The sequence below is a fragment of the Teleopsis dalmanni genome, chromosome 2 (genome assembly GCF_002237135.1).
Source record: "Teleopsis dalmanni isolate 2A chromosome 2, ASM223713v2, whole genome shotgun sequence".
NCBI classification, from domain to species: Eukaryota; Metazoa; Arthropoda; class Insecta; order Diptera; family Diopsidae; genus Teleopsis; species Teleopsis dalmanni.
The window spans coordinates 124,706,855-124,715,546 of NC_051847.1; the positions used below are offsets into that span (position 1 = coordinate 124,706,855).

The following is an 8,692-nucleotide window of genomic DNA, read 5'->3' on the forward strand; positions in this document are numbered from 1 at the left end:
CCAACTAAAATCGTATCTAAAATAAAAAAGCTATAAAAAAACTTAGAAAAATAAAAAAATAGAGCTTCAATCAAGCCTAAATTAGCAAAAATTACAAAATCTACAAAATGTTCATAAACGTTTAACTCTATAGAGTATCACTTGGGCCCAATAGAGGCAATTGGATAACTCTAACCAAATCTAAATAAAATAATTGATCTGATTGAATGCATATCGAGTCGGTCGTCCGACGAGTCATGTTCCAAACCAATGAGAACCAAGAATAGCTTTATTGAACACACCTGTATGACACTGGTATTTTTTTAGAGGTAATTGTACGGTCGAAGTGAAATATGGAATACTTGTGTCTCAGTAATTGTGGGTTAGTGCGTACATTGTATGATTTTGTAGAATATTGTTTAAATGCTCATTCTATATTCCATTTTCTCGAGGTAGACAGTAGCATAAATTTTAATGCCACTATATAAAAGCACAAATGTAGATCGATTATCGACTGTTACGGTGGTCCAAGCCATTACAAACACTGGTACTTGACTTTCTGTGGTAAAGTCGAAAATGTAAATATTTCAAACTTCTATACTGCAATTTGAAACTTAATCCTTTATAACATTTTTTCTGCGGACCTATTTTTTTTTCGATCACTGCCAAGTCGTTCTGTAATACTGCCAGATTTATTATAATGTAGTATGGTTCGACATTCGAAACATGTTATTAACATTATAGTGTTTGAGAACTCAAATCATAGCTTATTGTAGTTTTTAGTTTATATATAATACTATTACATTACCACGTTTAAATTCCATTATGTACAAAATAAATTAAAGTAAGTTAAATAAGTTCTGATTTTTACACTTTTATGGCAGTTGCAGAATTTAGTCAAGCGATTTATTCTATTCCTACAAATTTTAAGTGTTCATTTTTATAGTCAATTTAGTGATAATCTACCTCTGATATTTATGGATTAGTTTTTGTTGTAAAAAAGGCAAACATGTGGGTGTAGCGAGATCAATTCCATTAAATATATTAGGTTGAGCAAAAAGTATTCGGTGTTTTTCTGTTTGTTTGATTTTGAAGTGTAATGATGTTGAAAAAGCAACTCTTTTTGACATCTGATAGATTTGTAGGTTATTGATGGATATTTTGTTAAGTTTAGTGTTTTGTATTTAAATTTATTACAAAGCAAAGCTAAGTGAAATTTGTACTACGATAATAAAAAGAATGTGGGACAGATGTATAATAAGATTTGCTTTAGTTATAAACATTTCGGGAATAATTATCAGGAATTCAACAGGATCCATTTGCTTTCATTTTTAAAATTGTACTGTGAAAAATGCTTCTGCTTTGATTGCCCTAATATCGAACCATGAAATTTTGGTCGGGTTAAAGGACATCGCTAAGAACTTGAAGTCAGTCGCGATACTATTTTAAATAACTTGCACAAATTAAGTTAGTTTAAACAAAGCTCAATGTTTTGGTGTTTAATCAGTCAATATAAAATTAAATAATGTTATGCGGTTTGGTTGAAAAAAGATGAACCTCTACAAACGGTCGAAAATCTGGGACAAACTGTGAGAAAGGCTATGCTGTATGTTTGGAGGGGTTACAAATGTATCATCTATAATTAGCTTCGAACGTATCACTAAACAATTGATTCGAATTTCTACTTCCAGCAATAATTTCGATAAATCTAAGAAATTAGAAATATGGCCAGAGTAGCTTATAAAATTTTCATTTGGTCAATTTTGTTCAACTACATTTAGATATTTTTGTTAAATTGCCAACAAAACTTACAAATTGCAAAGAATATTTTAACGTTGTAAATGGGAGACCAATGTGCGAAACAAATGTACTTCTTCTTGTCATAGCTAAGTCGTTAAGAGAAGCTCGGTATTCTTGAATTGCTAAGCCTGTAGCTGTAGCACTTATTTAAGATTTGATAGCAGTTTGGCTGGTCGACAAGATTACAATATTAACATCGGGGATCTTGTTGCATAGGAGCCATTTTTCAATTGAGAAATAATAACGCATATAATCTTGATATTGCATTGTCGGATTACGTTCTGTAAACTTTAGCACTCTCTTTCTGGCATCCTCTAGAACTGTAAGTTTCACTTTTAGTAGTTTTCCAAAGAAGAGATTCTAGCAGAAGTATACAGAAGCAGATAGAAGAAAATGTGATTGTATTTGTATCAATAAAATTATTTTTGGATCAGACTATCTCGGTTTGTATAGTTAATCAGATGAGGAATTAAGACTCGATAATAAAATTGGTTGGATACAAAAATATATTATGGAAATTGAATTCAGGGAATTACAATGAATCCACAAAGGCAATCGCATTGCAAAATCTTTCTGGTTATTAATAAGAAGAACATATGTTACCTTATAAGGTCTTCGGTGTTTATTTCATTAAACATGCGAATCACTTGAAATGTGTAGGGTATCAAAATATATATGTTATTCATAAAGCTCTGGATATTGTATAGATTTGTACAGTACTACTTAAGCCGACCATGGCCAAGACGATAATTTGCATTTATAATTGCTTTTATCGTTTTGTATTTCTTTTTAAGTTGTTTATGATGTTTCGTGTACTTTACTGTTCCTGCATGTGTGTTGTTAACTGTGGGGTTAATTTAAGTTCTTTCATATTAGCATTTCGTTTTGGAAAGGCGTACAAAGCCCAATACTACCATTGCACATGAAATGTGGACAAAGAAATTTGTGACGCATATGAAAAGTTCGTCTGTCCAATTGTGTCTGAGTACCAAAGTAGCTGCTCTATACATATTAAAGGCGCCTTTGATTTGTTGTTGATATTTTTGTAACATTCTAGTTTATAGTTTTTCGATAACAAAGAAAGTCTGAAGTTTGAGATACAACATTTAAATTAGTTTTAGAAAATAAATGGGTTTGTAAAGCGATGGAGTTGAAATATATATGTATAATATCTGACTTATGGAAAAATTTTATTCGTAAAAGTTTATTACACTTTTGATTTATTTTTTGAGTATCTATAAGCATTATTGTTTATGTTCCTATATTCTTTTGAAATTATTCACAAATTTCTTTAGGATCTTTTATGATAATATGTATAGATAATTGTTTTTTTGATAAAATATATACAGTTTGTCAACATTGTGTTTGCAAAACGAAAAAATGTTACAAATGTTTGTTAAATGCCCAATAAAAACGATTTAATTTTGAAATAAAAAAAAAATTAAAAAGTTTACAATTAATTTAAACATTTTTCTTTATATTAAACTAAAAATTAATCAAAAATATCGTTAGAACAATAAAATAATTCACAAAAACAAAAATAACACCAAATTTGTTGTGTCAACATTGTGTTTGCAATTTTGCAATTTCTTATTTTTAACGGGACAGAATACCGTTAGATGTGTCTGGGTTTTTCTGTTTGTTATAATATTCTGCAAAAACTGTTCAATTTCTTTGTTATTTAATAAAGTAGAGTGTTTTAAGTGAAGGAATAACTAGAATACACGTGATTAAATATGGCCTGTAAAAGAACAAATTCAAATAATATTGAGTTATTATGTTATAATTACTACCTCGGTAAATCTGCTAAGGAATAAAGTCTAATGTTTAATATTGGGTTAAGAACAATTAATAATATCATAAACAAAACATAAAATGAGGATTGCATTAGTTTAAAACCAGCAGGCCACCGTATTAAACCATTGTCTGATCGCCATATAAGAAGAGTATTGCGAATAATTGATAAAAATCCTTGAATTTCCTTACGATCATTGGCATTAGGTCTGGAGAAGCTATTTAATATTGTTGTTAGTCACAAGGCAATAAGAAAAGTGCTATTACAAAACATTTATTCTTCATAAGTTGCACGTAATACACCGTTGTTATCTATTAAAAAAATTGAAAAACGATTTCAGTTTGCTAGCACACATTTAAAATATGTTTCAGAGTACTAAGATGATGTGATTTCTTGGGACGAAGTGGAAATCAAGCTTTATTATAATGCATGACCCACACAAACATGATAATAAAGCATAATGTCCCAGAAAATCACATCATCTTAGTACTCTGAAACATATTTTAAATGTGTGCTAGCAAACTGAAATCGTTTTTCAATTTTTTTTTGTTTTGTTTATGATATTATTAATTGTTCTTAACCTAATATTAAACATTAGACTTTATTCCTTAGCAGATTTACCGAGGTAGTAATTATAACATAATAACTCAATATTATTTGAATTTGTTCTTTTACAGGCCATATTTAATCACGTGTATTCTAGTTATTCCTTCACTTAAAACACTCTAATTTATTAAATAACAAAGAAATTGAACAGTTTTTGCAGAATATTATAACAAACAGAAAAACCCAGACACATCTAACGGTATTCTGTCCCGTTAAAAATAAGAAATTGCAAAATTGCAAACACAATGTTGACACAACAAATTTGGTGTTATTTTTGTTTTTGTGAATTATTTTATTGTTCTAACGATATTTTTGATTAATTTTTAGTTTAATATAAAGAAAAATGTTTAAATTAATTGTTAACTTTTTAATTTTTTTTTTTATTTCAAAATTAAATCGTTTTTATTGGGCATTTAACAAACATTTGTAACATTTTTTCGTTTTGCAAACACAATGTTGACAAACTGTACATATACATATATTAGTTAGTATACTTCATCAAATAACACGCAATAATTCAAATAATCAATAATTGTTAGAAATTTATTTTTCAAAAAAATTGTATAATTGAATGCAAAAATTAAATATTACCAGCTTCAATAATAAAAGCAATGTGAAATGAAATTGTAATTATAATTATTTTATAGTCTATGGTTGCAAACAATGAGATGACTATATAGTGAAAAATTGTAATTACCTGAAAATCACGTTTAAAACATTGTAGCAGAGACTCTATTCTCTATTGATGTTAAGCATGAATCAAGAAAACTTTTTCGATATTTATTTTTTTTCTTTAATAAAATTTTTTAAAATGTTTTTACATTTCTCTCATGCATGTTATTCTTTTTTTAATTCGTTTGAGAAAAATCTTGAGAACTTTGAAATGTTTGCATTTTTATTGTATTTTAGAATGAATTCAAACTTCAACTTCAATAAGGTGAAAAGATTTGTTACTTAAATTATAAGTTAAGTTCTCCTACTGTTGTCAGATGAAAGATAGTAACATACTAATATCGTTCGAGCAGACATAATAGCCGGTTCTAATACCAGGGATTAACGTTGTTCATACACCAGACCAGGACCACCAATAAATGTATGAAGCCAAAGTGTTTAGCGTACTGGTAATGTTGCAGAAAAAAAGCGTAACATACTGAGTACAATAACAGATTATTTAAATAAACAAAGAAAATGTGCTGGGGGTGACCAAGCTTCTTCAGTAAATGACTCTAAAATAGGTTTTATTATTATTGATATTGCGTTATTGAGTTATTGAGTGTAATAGTCAAATTCTTAGAATGTTTTGTATTTGGAGAAAAAGTTTTAACTATTAAAGAAATGTCAAGTTTTCGTTAAAGTTCAGATTGTATTTCTCCTTCTGTCTGAAAATCGTCCAGCAGTTTTACTTTTACATATCTTTATTAATTTATTTCTAGGTTTTATTATTATTATTAAAGAGTAGACGTGAAAATCGCCCAACAGCCGGTACTGCAGCCAGAAGAGACCTATTGTACCAGTTTCACTATTGATTAAACAAAGCCCCTTAAAGCTTTGTGAATAAAGTCTAGAACTAAATCTAGAGAAGAGTTCTTAATCTGTTCTGGTGACAGAAATTCTTTATGAAATAGGTTTCTTCTATGCGTTATTAAAGCTGGACAGTCACAAACAATGTACATGGTCGTTTCCTCCTCTTCGAGGCATAATCTGCATTCCGAGTTAGCAGATAATTGTAGTTTATGAAGGTGATATTTCAGACCACAATGACCTGTAATGAAACCCGTTATCAACCTTAAATTACATTTTGAGGATTTAAGACTGTCTTTGTAGGAGTACGGTGTTATCAGTGCTTTGCTTTGTCTGAGTCCTGGAAAGTTTACCCAGTACTCCAGCCGCATATGATTTTCCATTTCCTTGATAATCTGTTTAGGACTGGCCCAGTTTATTCCACAAAAGGGTTGAGGGCCTATAAAAGCAGTTTTTGATGCAGTTCTGGCTAGCTCGTCAGCTTTTTCATTTCCCAAAATTCCTTTGTGGCCCGAGCTGCACGTGATTGCAGAAGCTCGTAACACTCAAGGACCTGTTTTGATTTGAAAGTCCAAGAAGAAAGAGCTTTAAGAGCAGCCTGGCTGTCAGAGTAAATAACAATTTTCGAGCCAGAAGATTTTTTGATTAAATTGGATATTACGCATAAGTTTATTGCGTGGATTTCAGCTTGGAAGACACTCGGCCATGTGCCCGTTGTCTCCGAAATGCTGGTGTTGGGTCCATATACACCAGCGCCAGTGCCTTCATCCATCTTTGATCCATCTGTGTACCAAACCAAACTTTTTGGGTCAACCTGTGGGCCTCCATTCTCCTTCGTTGAACGTGATGGTTGGTGTACCTCAAATTTTTTGCCAAAACGATGGAGTTCTGTTGTATAGTCCCCATCGCATTGAGGAATTTTATGTGCTCCAAATGTTTTTAATATTATTGTATGACCATAGTCAAGACAACTCTTGTTCATGGGGGGTTTTAGTCGAAGCGCACTAAGCGCAGCCGTAGATTGAATGTGTATGTGCAGAGGTGTCAATCCAAGTATAGCCTCAAGTGCTGCAGTTGGACTTGTCCTCATAGTACCAGTCATTAAGAGACACTCATTCTAGGTTTAGTGGGTGGTAATAGTTATAGATCAAGCATTTTGCCCAAATGCATGACTCCCTTAAAATTTGTTTTAAAAATCACAATTCTACAATATTCAATATCACTGTTCCGTAAAATATTTTATTTTCGATTTATTTTCGACTTAGAAAACTCATTAAAAATTTTTTTGAAACATATATATTTGTGAGATAGTGCTCTATACCAGGGCTGTCCAAAGCACAGGCCGTGGGCCGCAGCTAATATTTGTGTGGTTGCTACATGTTTTTAATCTATCACAATTACTCAAATTTTCTTTTGGTGTATTGGTAAAACTACATTATTTTATTTTTATGGTATACTAAATAAGTGAAATTAAATTAATAAAGTGATTTTTGTTGTTCCGCGATCACATCTGGTCTAGACAGCCCTGATGTATACCATTGCTATCCTCTTGCCTTTGTTTATTGTTGTTAGAGTAAATGTTACTCTAATGCCAAGTAAAACTGAATTGTGGTCGATGCTGATTCTCGGAAAACAACTTAATAAATAATTTAGCATTATGACTATTTCACTATGATGTTTTAACTTGACTTATTAGTTACTGTCTTCGAATGCATTTTATTGTACATACTGTAAAATAATTAAACTTTTATGTTCCTTCAAATTAATTTAACTACTTTCAAATTTTAATACTATAATTTGATGGTTTAAAGCGAATATATTGTATATATGTATAAAGTGTGTTCGATCTTTATAAGGGAGAGAATTTCGTTATGTGATTGTATCTTGCTTATATGTCCTTCTTTAAGTGAGAAATGACTTATTTTTTAGAAATGGGAAATAAAGGGACTTTATTAGTAGAAACGACTAGATAACGTTCATTTTATAATCAGAGACCCAAATATCGATCTACTTATATTTGTTTGTTTGCCGGTTTTAACGCAAAATAGTTTTTCTGAGCGTTTTTTTTTCGTTCTGAGCTTGACTGTTTATATATGTCAGATTGACCTGTGACCTGTCATATAAAACCACACGTAACGTTTGAAGTTATAGTAAGAAGATTGAATTTTAATTTTATTAAGATTGATTCAAATTTGGATATAATTCTGGCACTAAGTTATGATTACAATCATTAGCAAGATATTATTAAAAAAAAATTAATTGTTTTTATTTACAAAAATCTTAATATGTGTGTTCAGTGTATTAGTAACTTCTTTTAACATTATTTTTTATAGTATTGTCCAATGTATTTTTTTTAAACTTTGATTTTTCTTATTGTTTATTAGTTTATTCCTAATAATTGTAAAGTTTTTTCCTTTAACTTATATTCTGCATGGTGTGTAATTGTTGCTATTTTAGACATATAAATCTTATATGTTGATTCAACCCTTTTGGACGTTTTTCATAGATTCCTCTTAAAAGATTAGTTTTATAGATTTTGATGGTAACGGAAGCAAATGCGGAACTCTACGTGCTTATTTCCCACTTATTTTTATTTTATATTTTTAATTTTATGCCATATCTTTACCTATAATATATACTATTACAAATAAAACTATGAAATTAATCATGGACTTATAACTCTCTACTTCCAATCAATTTACGTTGTTATCTTCCGAAAAATGTTGTTTCTATTTTATGAATTTTATAAAATTAGTATGTTTGGCTTGTTCATAATATAAATGGTCGCATTTGCTTTTAAAATCAAAAATAAATATATGTGAACTTGGTAACTATTGAAGTTAATACCCCAATAAACTGAATATATACAAAAATACATGCATTTATATTCGTGCTAGCATATGTACTCGTACATAATTTGTAGATACATGTGTAGTGTATCTCGGTATCTCGATATTTCAGTTTATATTTTGTGTGGTGTACGCTGTATGC

The 8,692-nt window shown here is 30.0% G+C and overlaps 1 protein-coding gene across 1 annotated transcript in view; it reads left to right on the top strand.

Moving 5' to 3' along the window:
• The window catches only part of LOC119682735 (serine/threonine-protein kinase PAK 3-like), a 491,650-nt gene that overhangs the window by 7,016 nt on the left and 475,942 nt on the right, over positions 1–8,692 (top strand). The window lies entirely within an intron of this gene.